Raw genomic sequence first — 17,978 nt, forward strand, 5'->3', positions numbered from 1 at the left:
ACAAGTCAGGAAAAGGGTTTAACAGGCAAAAAACGTTGGAGCCAACTGTCGCTTGCAAAATGTTACACAATCTCAGCAAGCTTCGACATACAGTATCTACAGGGCAATATACAGATGAATTAACTGCAGAACTGTTTAAGCGTCTGTAAAAGCTTTTCAGTAGCGAGGTCCATAAACACATTTAGCTGGCAGCTAGTGATTAAGCAGGTGACCTTAGTTTGTGGCTATGTGACATGTTCAAGGCGCAAACATGCAAGTGAGGGCCGCCTGGTAAACCACAGCTTAGTGCAAATATATATTAGTGCACCGGTATTGAGGTAATGGCCTGGTTGCAAATATCAGAATTGTCTGAAAGCAAGGAGGGGCCAGAGCTAACAGTCCACCACGATCATTGTAACTCAGCACCCACCCACCCACTCACAGTGACGGTAAAGGTTGGTCTTCCTACCCATGTCGTGACCTCCATTTGCACTAAGCTGTGGTTTACCAGGTGGCCCTCACTTGCATGTTTGCGCCTTGAACATGTCACATAGCCACAAACTAAGGTCACCTGTTTAATCACTAGCTGCCAGCTAAATGTGTTTATGGACCTCGCTACTGAAAAGCTTTTACAATTGTAGGCGGATTCCTTATGTTGTTCCCTTATTATTTTTTCCATCTGTACCCCAACAGGCTTCTGCAATTAAAACAGGCAATGATTAATACAGTCCTGATGATGATCCCGGTTTATTAGGAGCCAGGGGATTGAAACGTCGACGCTTAAACAGTTCTGCAGTTAATTCATCTGTATATTGCCCTGTAGATACTGTATGTCGAAGATTGCTGAGATTGTGTAACATTTTGCAAGCGACAGTTGGCTCCAACGTTTTTTGCATGTTAAACCCTTTTCCTGACTTGTTTACTTTGCTTACTATATGTTTTCTGACTTTGGGATAGGTACAGGATTGTGCCCTATCTAAATGTGTGTATGTGACCTCCCCTAGGTCAATTGATTTCTCCTTGATCATACATTAAATATTTCCTCACCCGGCTGGGTGGAGAAAATTTTATTATAGTACTGATTTCGGTCTATAATTTCATTGTTTATTTTATTGAACTATCCTTAGGACCTTTGTTCTCTATAATAATTGACTACCCATGGTCCAGGGTATCCATTGGGCTCCCTTGTTTACTTAAAAAACCATCAAGACCATGAGCACAATCCACTCCGGCTCACCGTCAGACCCTTTCCCGCACCACGTCTTCAACAAAGCAAGCAGCTCCATCGCACCCCACCTATGCAACTTCATCAATCTCTCCCTTGAGACCGCGACCTTAACAGAGAGCTGGAAGCACGGCGAGTTCACCGCCCTACTCAAAAAACCCAAGGCAAACCCAAGAGACCTCAAGAACTTCCGACCCATCTCTCTGCTCCCTTTCCCGGCCAAGGTCATCAAGAAAATTGTTAACAGACAGCTAACCCGATACCTCGAAAACAACCGAATCCTGGACCCTTCCCAGTCAGGGTTCCGCAGCAGCCACAGCACCGAGACAGCCCTCAGCGCCGCCACCGACGACATCAGGACCCTGCTAGACAAGGGGAAGACTGCAGCACTCATCCTCCTAGACCTCTCCACCGCCTTCGACACAGTCTGCCACCGCACACTACGCGCATGCCTCCACGCCGCAGGGATCCGAGACAAGGCCGTGGAATGGACCACCTCCTTCCTCTTCGGCAGAACCCAGAGCGTCCGCCTCCCCCCGGTCCATTCCGAAGCCTCAGAGATCATCTGCGGCCTACCTCAAGGATCCTCCCTCAGCCCGACACTGTTCAACATTTACATGGCCCCGCTCGCACACGTCGCCTGACAGCACGACCTCAATATAATCTCCTACACCGACGACACTCAGCTGATCTTCTCCCTCACCAAGGACCCCATCACCGCCAAAGCCAAATTCCATGACGGAATGTAGGCTGTTGCCAACTGGATGAAGATCAGCCGTCTGAAGCTGAACTCGGACAAGACGGAGGTGCTCATCCTCGGCTCCAACCCGTCAGCCTTGGCGACTCCTGGTGGCCAACGGCACTGGGGGCAGCCCGACCCCCAACCTCCACGCACGCAACCTGGGAATCATCCTCGACTCAACACTTCCAATGACCAAGCAAGTCAACATCGTCTCCTCCTCCTGCTTCAACACCCTCCGCATGCTCCGCAAGATCTACAGATGGATCCCGACAGATACAAGAAAGACAGTCACCCAGGCCCTCGTCAGCAGCAGACTCGACTACGGAAACGCCCTCGAAGCGGGAGCCCCAACCAAGCTCATCAATCGACTACAATGCATCCAAAATGCCTTGGCACGACTGAGCCTCGATGTACCACATCACCCCCACCTGAGAAACCTACACTGGCTCCCCGTCAACAAGAGGATATCCTTCAAGCTCCTCATCCACGCACACAAGGCACTCCACAAGAACGGCCCAGCCTACCTCAACAGACGGCTCTCCTTCTACACCCCCAACTGCCAGCTACGCTCCGCCGACCTCACTCGCCACCGTCCGTCGCATCCGAAGAACGACCACCTGCGTGAGATCCTTCTCCGACCTCGCCGCCAAGACATTGAACACCCTCCCACTGAGCCTACGACAGACCCAAGACCTGCTGACCTTCAGGAGGATACTAAGACCTGGCTGTTCGATCAGTAGCGGCCCCCACCTACCCCCCCAGCGCCTTGAGACCCTCGCGGGTATGTAGTGCGCTTAACAAATGATTGATTGTTTCTCTAGTTGGCATTTGCCAGGGGATGTTCAGATACATTGGTTGAATTAAACCTTGGAGCAGCACTTGTAGCGTTGACTCTTGGAGTCTTGTAGTGTGTGCTGGAGGCGGTAGAACTGTCTTAATGTTCCATAGAGCTCAGAAAATCCAGACTCTCCATCTCAGAGCTCGACCTCTGTGGCTTGACCAGTAGAACTGCAATAAAGAAGATGACCTTGACCAGTTCTACCTCTCCCAACCTTTGAACGGATCCATGAGGAAATAAGTCCTTGTCTGGAAAGCAGATCCACACAAGGAGCAGCTGACAGAAGACCCTGCCTGGGAGGAAGATCTGCACAAGGCGCAGCTGACAGAGGTCCTGCCTGGAAGGAAGATCTGCACAAGGTGCAGCTGACAGAAGCCCCTGCCTGGAAGGAAGATCTGCACAGGGCACAGCTGACAGAAGGTCTGCCTGAAAAGAAGATCTGCACAAGGTGCAGCTGACAGAAGCCCTGCATGGGAGGAAGATCTGCCCAAGGCGCTGCTGACAGAAGTCCTGCCTAGAAAGGAAGATATGCACAAGGCTCAGCTGACAGAAGTCCTGCCTAGAAAGGAAGATATGCACAAGGCGCAGCTGACAGAAGTCCTGCCTAGAAAGGAAGATCTGCACAAGGCACAGCTGAGAGAAGTCCACCCTGGAAGGAAGATATGCACAAGGTACGACTGACAGAAGTCCACCCTGGAAGGAAGATATGCACAAGGCACAGCTGACCGAAGCCCCTTCCTGGAAGGAAGATCTGCACAAGGCACAGCTGACAGAAGTCCTGCCTAGAAAGGAAGATATGCACAAGGCACAGCTGGCAGAAGTCCTGCCTAGAAAGGAAGATATGCACAAGGCGCAGCTGACAGAAGTCCACCCTGGAAGGAAGATATGCACAAGGCACAGCTGGCAGAAGTCCTGCCAAGAAAGGAAGATATGCACAAGGCGCAGCTGGCAGAAGTCCTGACTGGAAGGAAGATATGCACAAGGCACAGCTGAGAGAAGTCCACCCTGGAAGGAAGATATGCACGAGGCGCAGCTAACAGAAGTCCAGCCTAGAAAGGAAGATATGCACAAGGCACAGCTGGCAGAAGTCCTGCCTAGAAAGGAAGATCTGCACAAGGCGCAGCTGACAGAAGTCCACCCTGGAAGGAAGATATGCGCAAGGCACAGCTGAGAGAAGTCCTGCCTAGAAAGGAAGATCTGCACGAGGCGCAGCTGGCAGAAGTCCTGCCTGGAAGGAAGATATGCACAAGGCACAGCTGACAGAAGTCCAGCCTAGAAAGGAAGATATGCACAAGGCACAGCTGGCAGCAGTCCTGCCTAGAAAGGAAGATCTGCACGAGGCGCAGCTGGCAAAAGTCCAGCCTAGAAAGGAAGATACAGTAAAGGTATTGGATCCTACATCTGACCAACCCGGATCTCAACAATAGGAAAAACAGAACAGGGTGGCTGGACAGGATTATTCGTGAAACAATTCACCAGACACACAGTCAATCTGTACCGTGTGACCACTGGATTTAATTTTCCAAACAAGTTTATTTTTCTTTTTTACATTTATCAGCAATTTTTTGAAACACAAGCACAAACAAAACCACTGTCAATTCAAAAGGTTCATATATACAGTATCTACAAATGCACACATTTACAAATTTACAACAAAGAATCAAACAAAAGATTGGTTAGACACACCAAAAGACAATCACAAATGTATAATAATTCAAATAAATTGCAATTATATACAGTGCAGAGATTAATCCATAAGCGAACAAACGGGAACCAGTCCTAGAGATTGAAAAAACCAAGTGACAGGCGGGGTTGAGATCAAAAACAAGCCTGCCTGTCAACGAAAGCCTGTGGTGTAATGTTAAATAGGGTTGCAAGGCTAGGATACAGAGTGGTGGTATGATTTACATCCTAGCGGCACCCTTTGTTGTAGCCACAGGGTGGTATTGTCGACGCGTTTCGAACCTAAGTATTCAAGGTTCTCTTCAGGACAGGGACTGGGAAACAGATTCTGCAAAAAAGTACAGAGTTTGGTGTCAGACGTACATTGACGTACTGTAAAATGCCTACTCAGACTCCATGAGAAGTGGAAAGTATTTACCTGCACGCGGGCACAAAGGTTGCCGTGGCGTAGGTATGTCGTGTTCACACCTAAAAGACATATCTAAAGGTGCTTAATGCACGGGAATTAAAAGGGTCGCACTAGGAAAGGCGAACGGGCTGTCCTATGTATGAATCATACCTGCAATAGGCGCAGAGCAGGACTTAAGGCGTGGTGTCAGGCTTCAGAAGCTTGCAGGTATCAGGGCGGCTCACATTATTTTGCGCGTGTAGGTCTAGATGGGTGATACAAAATCATGTATGGAATATATATCTCTCAAGGCATGGGTGCACAGCACAACACCCCCCCAATCGCCAAGAACGACTTGCGCGAGGTTCCTACCTGGCTATGCAGACCACAGGGAGGGAAGCGGCCGGTCACTGGCCTCAGTTCAGGCCGGCAGTTAAAGTTGGCCCGCTGAAAAAAGAGAGAAACCCTTTGTGAGCGCCAGGGTCAAGAGGCAGCAGCGGAGCTGGTTACAAACCGCTGCACATAGCAATGCTTACTTTTCTGAATGAAGTAATCAAGCCACAGAAGGTCCGTGTTGCTCACTCTCTCCCAGGAACAAGCTGTCTGTAGGTGGAGCGCCGGGACACCAGTGGGTGTTTTGAATCCAGTTCACAGTAACAGGGGGTGTGGTCAAAAAACGGAATGGAGCCCCTAAGAATGCTGGGATCTGTAGTTTTTGGGAACACTGAAGACTGGCCTGTCGGCTGATATTATACAAGGAAGCCTGCCCAAAGCCTCGCAATTTCATAATTCTACACATCCAAACGCGACATTCCTCCCCGCGCATGGGCATATTTACAAGGCCACTTTAAAAAAAGACATTTTCATCAGTCGAAATGAGCAATATTTACATAATATCACTACACGTCCTCATACACGTTGTTTTCACTACAGTAGTACATGCCAATATACCCATCTAGCACATGAAAATTCTGAATTCATTGTACATTTCAGAGTTCTGAACAGCAATAATTGCATTGCACCCATAGACACTGCCATGACTCAAAAGACAAGGTGACTCAAAAACTGAAACTGTCAATTTATGATTCCGCCCTTGATGTTGTCCAGTTTGGCTGTGCTGCACTACTATAACTTTCGCTGTGTAATTATTTTCCATTTTCTACTCACGTTTTTAACAATATCCACTGAGTCGCACAAGGTCTAGTATTGAGTCACCTTGTCTTTTGCGCGGGGAGGAATGTCGCGTTTGGATGTGTATATGTACATGCACCACGTTGGGGAAAACAAGGGATATGATGAAATAGAGTGTTATTGTGTAAATGTGGCTCATTGTATTGACCTTGTAAATATGCCCATGTGCGGGGAGGAAAGTCATGAAAATCAGTTGAGCAAGCAGTTGTATTACGAAAATGGGGTTGCTTCTGGCATGCCTCCAAGCATAATATCAGCCGAGACGCTAGTCTTTAGTTGCATCAAAACTACAGATCCCAGCATTCCTCAGGGGCATCACGGTCACTGTGAACCGGATCCAAAATACCTTCTGGTGTCCAGGCGTCCCATCTACAAATTGCACGCCTGTAGAATTATGAAATTGCGAGGCTTTGGGCAGGCTTCCTTGTATAATATCAGCCGACAGGCCAGTCTTCAGTGTTCCCAAAAACTACAGATCCCAGCATTCTTAGGGGCTCCATTCCGTTTTTTGACCACACCCCCTGTTACTGTGAACTGGATTCAAAACACCCACTGGTGTCCCGGCGCTCCACCTACAGACAGCTTGTTCCTGGGAGAGAGTGAGCAACACGGACCTTCTGTGGCTTGATTACTTCATTCAGAAAAGTAAGCATTGCTATGCGCAGCGGTTTGTAACCAGCTCCGCTGCTGCCTCTTGACCCTGGCGCTCACAAAGGGTTTCTCTCTTTTTTCAGCGGGCCAACTTTAACTGCCGGCCTGAACTGAGGCCAGTGACCGGCCGCTTCCCTCCCTGTGGTCTGCATAGCCAGGTAGGAACCTCGCGCAAGTCGTTCTTGGCGATTGGGGGGGTGTTGTGCTGTGCACCCATGCCTTGAGAGATATATATTCCATACATGATTTTGTATCACCCATCTAGACCTACACGCGCAAAATAAAGTGAGCCGCCCTGATACCTGCAAGCTTCTGAAGCCTGACACCACGCCTTAAGTCCTGCTCTGCGCCTATTGCAGGTATGATTCATATATAGGACAGCCCGTTCGCCTTTCCTAGTGCGACCCTTTTAATTCCCGTGCATTAAGCACCTTTAGATATGTCTTTTAGGTGTGAACACGACATACCTACGCCACGGCAACCTTTGTGCCCGCGTGCAGGTAAATACTTTCCACTTCTCATGGAGTCTGAGTAGGCATTTTACAGTACGTCAATGTACGTCTGACACCAAACTCTGTACTTTTTTGCAGAATCTGTTTCCCAGTCCCTGTCCTGAAGAGAACCTTGAATACTTAGGTTCGAAACGCGTCGACAATACCACCCTGTGGCTACAACAAAGGGTGCCGCTAGGATGTAAATCATACCACCACTCTGTATCCTAGCCTTGCAACCCTATTTAACATTACACCACAGGCTTTCGTTGACAGGCAGGCTTGTTTTTGATCTCAACCCCGCCTGTCACTTGGTTTTTTCAATCTCTAGGACTGGTTCCCGTTTGTTCGCTTATGGATTAATCTCTGCACTGTATATAATTGCAATTTATTTGAATTATTATACATTTGTGATTGTCTTTTGGTGTGTCTAACCAATCTTTTGTTTGATTCTTTGTTGTAAATTTGTAAATGTGTGCATTTGTAGATACTGTATATATGAACCTTTTGAATTGACAGTGGTTTTGTTTGTGCTTGTGTTTCAAAAAATTGCTGATAAATGTAAAAAAGAAAAATAAACTTGTTTGGAAAATTAAATCCAGTGGTCACACGGTACAGATTGACTGTGTGTCTGGTGAATTGTTTCACGAATAATCCTGTCCAGCCACCCTGTTCTGTTTTTCCTAGAAAGGAAGATATGCACAAGGCGCAGCTGGCAGAAGTCCTGACTGGAAGGAAGATATGCACAAGGCACAGCTGAGAGAAGTCCACCCTGGAAGGAAGAAATGCACGAGGCGCAGCTAACAGAAGTCCTGCCTAGAAAGGAAGATCTACACGAGGTGCAGCTGGCAGAAGTCCTGACTGGAAGGAAGATCTGCACAAGGCACAGCTAACAGAAGTCCTGCCTAGAAAGGAAGATCTGCACGAGGCGCAGCTGGCAGAAGTCCTGACTGGAAGGAAGATCTGCACAGGGCGCCGCTGACAGAAGTACAGCCTGGAAGGAAGATCTGCACAAGGCACAGCTGACAGAAGTCCTGCCTAGAAAGGAAGATCTGCACGAGGCGCAGCTGGCAGAAGTCCTGACTGGAAGGAAGATCTGCACAGGGCGCCGCTGACAGAAGTACAGCCTGGAAGGAAGATCTGCACAAGGCGCAGCTGACAGAAGTCCTGCCTGGAAGGAAGATCTGCACGAGGCGCAGCTGACAGAAGGTCTGCCTGGCGATGACCTCAAAGCAGTGAGAGACCAACAAACCACAAGATCCGTCAAGCCCAGCTAGCCACACTGGACACAATGTACACCAAAGGCCTCATTTAGATTTCAGCGGATGGTTTATTCCATCACAAATGTGACAGGTATCCTGCCTGCCCCATTAAGAATGCATTACATCCTGTGGCAATTATAATAAGGCAGGCAGGATATCTGTCACGTTTTGATAATGCCTTGCCGTCGTTTGCAGAGTTTTACTCCGCGGAACTCCACGAAGTGCCATAGAAACTCTGTCGCACTCTGCAGACTTCCGCTAGTGCAGAGTTTATTAAGTTGCACTGCTCTCACTGATTTTTAGTGCCAGTACTATAAAAGCCTGCTTTAACAATTGCATCATTTAATGATCAAGAATTTCTTTTTTCAATTTTCAATCTTAGAAAACAAATATATATACTGTGTGTACAACAACATAAACAAGTATTATATATACAATTATATACAATAAATATACAACACATTTGAAATGACAAATTTTTCACTTATACCACATCCATACTTCTTTCATCCTTCCCAAACATACTACAAACAAAACAATCCCTAAGGGCACCAAAATCCAAATATAAAATGAAAATAGATTTAAATCCAAATCTCAATGGTCGAAATTATTCTGAAATGATGTTTAAGGCACTTTTTTTGTAACAAATTCTTGGCAAAAAAGCGGATTGAGATGAGCTATGGTGATTCCTTAGAAAGGGTGACCTGGGATAATGGTCGACGCGTTTCGAACCCTGAAACTTGTGGGGTTCTCATCAGGACCAAGAAGACTCTACAAAAAACAAAACATAACCATTTGTAGGTGAACTAAAAAATTAACTTAAGTGTGCCTCCCCAATGGCGCTTCCCCTACCTTGTGTCTTTGCTACCATTCTCCTATGTAGTGGTGGAATATGGGAATCTAAACAAATTGTTGAAAGTTCTGATTAGGTCCTTCTTTACATGACAAACATTGCATGTTAGTCATATTCATGCATCACATCTCTTATTCTCTCATTCTCTACCCCGACACTTATCCCAATGGGAGGAAGACGGTCTGATGGCGGACACACAGCGTGGGCGGCTCGCCTAAGGCTGTTGAGTAGTTCGGATGATCTTTTTCTGTAAGGTTAAAAAAGTAACCACCAATTACGGACTTGTGACCTGCGTTAGCACTTGGTTAGCGCCGAACTGGAAACGCGCTCGCATATTGAAACCTTTCTTTGCTGAGCTGCGCGCCACAACCGGTATTAAAATAGAAGTGATTCCACAATTTTCTTTTGCTTAGCGTCCTGCTTTCTGTTAAAGCAATCTCGGACTTGGATGCAGTCTTACCTGAATCAAGCAAAACTTTCTGAGTTAATCAGAGTCCTAGTTCGACAAAAACGTCCTGGTGAGCCATGGCACAGATTGAATTCAGTCAGTGCCTGAGTGAGTGTCGAAAATTACTTCCTGTATGTCACATGATCGGTCTCACGTAGCAAAGCATTCTGGGACCAGAAGTCCAATGTATATAAAAGGTGGTTCTAAACGAAATGAAAATGTTTTTAAGGTCGTCCTATTGTACCATAGATGGGGCTGTCTGTGTGGGTGTAGAACAATATTCCCTTTATATCGCATAGTCGTTGTTGCGTGAAGCATTGTGGGAACTGAAGTCCTGTATGTCCTGAGGTAGTCCAAATGAAGTGACTGTTGTGCACGGGCAGTGGGGGTTCTTAGAATTCAAGATATTGCTTTAGGTGAATGTTGCGAGGCACAGGTAGGTGGGCAGTTCTCATGGTGAACCCAATATTTAGTATGAAGGAAAAATATAAAGGTTCGCAGTTCAACACTTCTCAATCAGTATTCATAGTGTTAGAAAGGCAATGTATATCTTGATGTTATCATCCAGGGGTGCCTTCTGAAAGTTTTGAGGAGGGCCCTCTCAAAGCTTGAAAATTTCTGAAATTTCATTGAGGCCATTTATTGCGGTATTATATTTCATAATTAACAGAGCTTCCCGCTGGCTCAGTCTGGCATCCAGGTCACTGCCGCGTTTGTCATTTTCAATTTTTTATATTACCGTCCATGAGAGTTCAGATTCCTTATGCTCATTTGACATCCAATGGTTGACGAGTGGTGCATTTGCCACATGTCTTCTTATCCGAGATTTGTGCTGGGTAATCCTTTGACGGATCTCTTGCGTGGTCTTCCCAATATACAGTTTTGGACATGGGCATAATATCCCATAAACTACATTTTTCGTTTTGCAGTTAGTAAAGCTTTCATGCTTCCAATGAGTGCCTTCAAAAGAGAAAACTGATACTTCTACTGTTTGCTCACAGCATGTACAGGTCCCACATTTATGATGTCCCAATATTGGAGGGAGTTGAAGCATTTGTCTGAGATTGAGTTGTTGTTCATTGGGCAATGCTGCCCTGACCAGATGGTTTGCCACGTTCATATCTTTCTTAAATGCAAACAATGGCAATTCCGAAAAGTCCTCATGTAGATCTTTAACTAAATGCCAGTTGGTATTGATCATTTTCTTTAGTTGGTGTGCATTGGGACAAAAAGTTGTTACGCACACGATTCTAGTGGATTCCTGTTTTTTCTTTTTTTCAAGCAGCGAGTCCCTGGGGACCCACCATGCTCGTTTAAGGGCGTGTCTCACAAGTTTCTTTGGGTACCCTCTTTCAACCAGTCTTTCGACGAACTGGGAGGCATGTGCAAAGTACTCATCCTTACAACAACAATTCCTCCGTATCCTCAAGAATTGTCCGAAAGGCAAATTCTGTCGTAGACTTCTTGGGTGGTAACTTGTGTAATGGAGGCTTTTATTTCTGTCCGTTGTTTTCCGATATAGAGTTGTTCCTAAGCCGCCATTTAAGGGAAAAACTTTAACATCCAAGAATGTAATTGCTCGATTTGATGATTCCGCGGTGAATTTAATGTCCTGTGTTTTTGAATTAATCCAGCCGACAAATTCCTCCAGAAGTTCTTGGGATCTGGTCCAGATAAAGAAGACATCGTCTATGTACCTCATATATTTAGAAATGCTGTCCGAGTATGGGTTGTTATTGTAAATGAATTTTTCTTCATATAGTCCCATGTAGAGAACTGCCAGCTCAGGTGCAAAGGGGCAGCCCATGGCTACTCCTTTTACCTGGAAGAAGAATTCGGAGTCGAATGTGAAGAAGTTTCTCTGTAAAGCAAATTTTGCTAAATTTAACAAAAATTCTGTGGGGACCCTTCTGGGGCGTGGTCTAGAATCCAGAAAAAACTCCAACGTCTCCAATGCTTGTTCTTGTGGTATTTGAGTATAAAGTGAAGTGACGTCCATTGTCACCAATAATTGATTTGTAATGTCAAACTGTACAGTCTTTATTCGGTTCAAAAAAGCTGTGGTGTCTTTCAAATGAGCTGGTACTTCGTTGACAAATGGCTTCAGAAAGAAATCAATATATTTCGCCACTGGTTCTATGAGAGAATCACAGCCCGAAACAATTGGGCGTCCTGGCAGATTTGTGTCATCTTTATGTAACTTGGGGAGAACATAGAACACCCGTATTCTGGGACTTGTATTTTGAAGGTAGAGAAATTCTTTAGGACCAAGGATCCCACACTCAAAACCACTTTGAATGATCCTGAAAAGTTCGGATTGTAGATCATTTGTGGGGTTCTTTCCGATCCGACGATAACAGTTGGTATCATTGAGTTGCCTAAATATTTCTTACTTATATTTGTTTACATCCCAGACCACTATTCCTCCTCCCTTATCGGCCTGTTTTATGACCACAGTTTTGTCATTTTTTAATGTCAATAGGGCATCCTTTTCACTTTTTTGAAGGTTGTATTTGATGTATTGCTTTTTATGTTCAATTGCTGATATTCCTGAAAGCAAAGTCCTTTCAAATGTTAAAACCTCTTTTGGAATTTTATACCCAGGAGGGATAAAGGTAGATTTCTTTTTAAGTCCAGTGACTTCCAACATATTGGAAGGGGGAGAATCTTTAAAGAAAGTTCTGAGTCGAATCTTACGGCAAAACTCCATTGCTTCCAATTTCATCTTAACGAAGTTTGTAGGTTTCGAGGGGACGAAGGATAAAACTTTGTTCAATATGGCAATTTCTGATGAGGTCAATGTGCGTGTGGACAGATTGAAAACTGAGGAGGTTTTTAATTCTTGTAATACTGTCGGCGCGTTCTCATTTCCCATGGTTGTTGGTTGTAGCGCATCCGTCCTCGTCCTCTCCGTTGGCCTCTCCCTAAAAAAGTAGTTTGATTTTGTTGTTGTTGTTGTTGGGGATGAGGTTGCTGATCTTGTTGGTTATCCCTTCTGTTTTGATTGTTCCTTGATCCACCAGAATCAGACTGGCCTCCTGATGAGGATGATGAAGTGTCCGAAAATGTAAGGAATTTGTTCCGTGATCTCCCTTGGTTATCTCCAAGGTAGCGTCTTGATTCTGATCTTAAATAGAAGTCTTTGTGCAGATACGGATATGTTGATTCCAGAGAGAAATTCTTTTTGTCAAGATCAAATTTATTACTTTTCTGATTTACTGTAAAGTCCTTAAATTCTAAAATCTCTTTTTCAATTTTATCCAAAAGGGCTTTTGAGTCCGTAATTAATTGGTTGTTTTGGATTTCAGTTTCCAACACATTGATTTCCTCCAATTGTTTAAGTGAAATTCTGTGTGCCGTTTCAACAGTTAAGACCATGAGGTCTCTGCTGCATTTGGTCTCAATGCAGCTAAAGTTTCTTTTATATTCCGGGTCGTCCGTGAAAACCACTGGAATATTGTGTATTTGCAGTCCAGTTGGTATAGTCCCTGCCTTCAAATGTAACAACAAAAAATGTCCGTGCAAATCCGTCCGGATTTGTTTTTTGCGTAATCTAATTCATTTTTCGGATTCGTTCTGAGTTTTAGCTGAGGTGCTCAATGTAGCAGAAGCGAACACCGGGGGGGCACTAATAAGGTTACGAATATGCTCTTCACTATAAGCGAAAGTATCTTTTTCAGCCATACCCAATATTCAGATATTCCACATAAAAATTGATTAATGACAAACAAACATACAAACAAATGACAATTGCTACCACAGTGGGCCCTACTAATGGGACATGTGTATTACGAACCTATAGCAGGGTTCTTAACTGCCTATTTGAAGTGGTAGCTTGTCACACTTCAAAGTAAGCCTCGCGAGTAGCTGCTCGCTCTTAGACCAGAAACCGGGAATGGGCTTTGGCTCATAACCAGTCAGGCTAAACCGACCAAACTTTAGATAACAAAACGTGTGCCAGGACTGATAGTTTTTTAGAGACTATTTACTCATGACCTCTATGAACATAACATAAACGTCTGCTTTAACAATTGCATCATTTAATGATCAAGAATTTCTTTTTTCAATCTTAGAAAACAAATATATATACTGTGTGTACAACAACATAAACAAGTATTATATATACAATTATATACAATAAATATACAACACATTTGAAATGACAAATTTTTCACTTATACCACATCCATACTTCTTTCATCCTTCCCAAACATACTACAAACAAAACAATCCCTAAGGGCACCAAAATCCAAATATAAAATGAAAATAGATTTAAATCCAAATCTCAATGGTCGAAATTATTCTGAAATGATGTTTAAGGCACTTTTTTTGTAACAAATTCTTGACAAAAAAGCGGATTGAGATGAGCTATGGTGATTCCTTAGAAAGGGTGACCTGGGATAATGGTCGACGCGTTTCGAACCCTGAAACTTGAGGGGTTCTCATCAGGACCAAGAAGACTCTACAAAAAACAAAACATAACCATTTGTAGGTGAACTAAAAAATTAACTTAAGTGTGCCTCCCCAATGGCGCTTCACCTAAAGCAATATCTTGAATTCTAAGAACCCCCACTGCCCGCGAGCAACAGTCACTTCATTTGGACTACCTCAGGACATACAGGACTTCAGTTCCCACAATGCTTCACGCAACAACGACTATGCGATATAAAGGGAATATTGTTCTACACCCACACAGACAGCCCCATCTATGGTACAATAGGACGACCTTAAAAACATTTTCATTTCGTTTAGAACCGCCTTTTATATACATTGGACTTCTGGTCCCAGAATGCTTTGCTACGTGAGACCGATCATGTGACATACAGGAAGTAATTTTCCACACTCACTCAGGCACTGACTGAATTCAATCTGTGCCATGGCTCACCAGGACGTTTTTGTCGAACTAGGACTCTGATTAACTCAGAAAGTTTTGCTTGATTCAGGTAAGACTGCATCCAAGTCCGAGATTGCTTTAACAGAAAGCAGGACGCTAAGCAAAAGAAAATTGTGGAATCACTTCTATTTTAATACCGGTTGTGGCGCGCAGCTCAGCAAAGAAAGGTTTCAATATGCGAGCGCGTTTCCAGTTCGGCGCTAACCAAGTGCTAACGCAGGTCACAAGTCCGTAATTGGTGGTTACTTTTTTAACCTTACAGAAAAAGATCATCCGAACTACTCAACAGCCTTAGGCGAGCCGCCCACGCTGTGTGTCCGCCATCAGATCGTCTTCCTCCCATTGGGGTAAGTGTCGGGGTAGAGAATGAGAGAATAAGAGATGTGATGCATGAATATGACTAACATGCAATGTTTGTCATGTAAAGAAGGACCTAATCAGAACTTTCAACAATTTTTTTAGATTCCCATATACCACCACTACATAGGAGAATGGTAGCAAAGACTCAAGGTAGGGGAAGCGCCATTGGGGAGGCACACTTAAGTTAATTTTTTAGTTCACCTACAAATGGTTATGTTTTGTTTTTTATAGAGTCTTCTTGGTCCTGATGAGAACCCCACAAGTTTCAGGGTTCGAAACGCGTCGACCATTATCCCAGGTCACCCTTTCTAAGGAATCACCATAGCTCATCTCAATCCGCTTTTTTGTCAAGAATTTGTTACAAAAAAAGTGCCTTAAACGTCATTTCAGAATAATTTCGACCATTGAGATTTGGATTTAAATCTATTTTTATTTTATATTTGGATTTTGGTGCCCTTAGGGATTGTTTTGTTTGTACTATGTTTGGGAAGGATGAAAGAAGTATGGATGTGGTATAAGTGAAAAATTTGTCATTTCAAATGTGTTGTATATTTATTGTATATAATTGTATATATAATGCTTGTTTATGTTGTTGTACACACAGTATATATATTTGTTTTCTAAGATTGAAAAAAGAAATTCTTGATCATTAAATGATGCAATTGTTAAAGCAGACGTTTATGTTATGTTCATAGAGGTCATGAGTAAATAGTCTCTAAAAAACTATCAGTCCTGGCACACGTTTTGTTATCTAAAGTTTGGTCGGTTTAGTCTGACTGGTTAAGAGCCAAAGCCCATTCCCGGTTTCTAGTACTATAAAAGCAGCACGAACGGCACTACGCGTTGTGCCAAAGGGCGCTGCTGCTTTCTGCCGCTCAAATTGACATTCTAATCGAGTAGCAGCTTCATCAACGAGAATGGCAGATTTCTACACTCGAGTGGTCGCGACCTACCGCAATGAGAAATCTCGCCAGGAGGAGGTCTAGTGCATTATATTTTCTCACAAGCGCTCGCCACCTTACCGTTGGAGAACTGCTAGAGAAAAAAACTCAGTTCTGCATTACTTCATGGAGTTTTTTGGAACTCCGCACTCTGGGCAAAAATTCGCGAGCTCCGCCGGCAGAGCTGAATTCTTCGCCCACCCCTAGTTTTGAGGCAATAATCTGTTGGACAAACTCTAAACTAGGCCACAATAAGTGTTGTAGAAGAAGTGAGAATCACGGCCTTGTGAGTATCAGGCCGTTATTTGACTTCTGATATACCCCACAGAGTGAGTGAGCAGCCAGAGAGCAGTAGAGGGACCGAAGGCAGGAAATGAGATAAACTAGAAGATGTGAAATATGGAAAGGTGGAAATGCCGCATCACCTGTGGATAACTGAGACCTCCTCCCGCTCTGCCAAATGCCCATCCGGTCACAAAGTGGCATCCTGGGCCCCAAACGGACAACGTCATACCAGATGCCATGTAATGGTGGAAAAGGGGGGAAAAAAGTAATATGCACACATCTGCTGCGGGGATATGGCAGGTAAATTATTGGGTGTGATGGATTCTCTATAAGTACAAAATGACTGATATTGTTGAATATTAAATTATATGAATCAACGTTTGTTTGCCATATCTGCGCTTATAATGTAAAGGACGGGCCTTACAGTGAACCCCTCGTTCGGTTTTACACAGAAGCCCCGGAAGGAGCTGCATCTTACAGAACTTTATCTACTTTAGGAAGAACTAAAGACCGCTTTTTAAAGTTGTCTTTCAGGCCAGAACCAGGCTCTGTAAGCTGCACTAGTTTCAGGGAGATGGACAGATGTTATGGTGATAGGAACCCCCCCAACCCACAATAATGTTCCAATCTTCTAGGGTAGAAGAAACCAGAAATGCTTCAACCAAGGTAGCTGTTGAAAGTGTCAATGGTGACTTATGAACAGCGAGGTAAAGACAGGAGTTGGTATTTGAGATGATCGTAAGTGAATCGGAAAGAATAAGAAGAAGTGTGTAAATGGAGTTACTTTCGTTGTATACTTCGTAAAGAGTTACTGGAAATTTTGCAGCCCAGCCTGATCCATCTCTTTTTCTAAAATCTATTCTTGTTTAAATTAAATCTTGACCATATGCGTCTATCTTAAGCAAAACCTCAAGCACTTGGGTGCCCCGTGAGCGCCTTTACTTTGCTCAGTTACTCTGTGAACGCTGGTAAATCACCTCCTTTTCAGACATTAATAAGATATCACCTGATCAACAGAACCTTTAGTAAAATATCTGTGTATGATTAAATATTTCTTGCTAATTTTTAAAGGTGGTAAAGAAGAAGAGGGAGATTTACTAATATTTTGCGCCATATTTGCATCACAAAAGTGGCACAAAACAGCGCAAAATCTTTTTTTCCTAATTTACTTTCCAGCGCTAAACTTTTTTAGCGCTGGAAATAATGTAAAAGTAATGTGAAACTGCGCATAGCACTGCTTCGCATTACTTCACACATTGGGACCTGCCAAGGGGGGTGCATGGGCATTCCCGTGCAACCACCCAAGATTTCTCATGCTAAACCCATTTTACCAAAATCAGTAGATTGGGTTAAGCATGAGAAAACTGCACCCTTTTAAACAAGACACAAGGAAGGAGAACTGAATTAATTTCTCCTTCCTTCTCTGACTTTGCATGTGTGCTACACTGTGCAACATGCATGCAAAGTGGGAAAAGCCTTCCCTCATGTCTGACATAGTATTTTGTACAGGAACGGTGTCCTTCCTGTACAAAACCGATGCTGGACTCACACACACCCTAGCGCTCTGATGCTAAGGTGTGTGCATGGCGCACGGCTGCTGTAATCAGTGCCGACGCAAGGGAAAGGGAAGGAGAGAGCCATATCTTTGAAAATATGGTGCTCTCCTGTTCCCTTCCTGTCGCGCCACACAGCGCAGCCTCGCTAGGGGAGGGCTGTGCTGCATTGTGTGGAGATTTGGTAAATCTTC

General features: G+C 44.3%; 1 protein-coding gene across 1 annotated transcript in view; it reads left to right on the forward strand.

Annotated features, from left to right (window-relative positions):
• LOC144806639 (uncharacterized) overlaps positions 1-17,978 on the forward strand; it is a 72,819-nt gene that overhangs the window by 49,744 nt on the left and 5,097 nt on the right. The window lies entirely within an intron of this gene.

The sequence above is a fragment of the Lissotriton helveticus genome, assembly GCF_964261635.1.
Source record: "Lissotriton helveticus chromosome 1_1 unlocalized genomic scaffold, aLisHel1.1 SUPER_1_unloc_92, whole genome shotgun sequence".
NCBI classification, from domain to species: domain Eukaryota; kingdom Metazoa; phylum Chordata; class Amphibia; order Caudata; family Salamandridae; genus Lissotriton; species Lissotriton helveticus.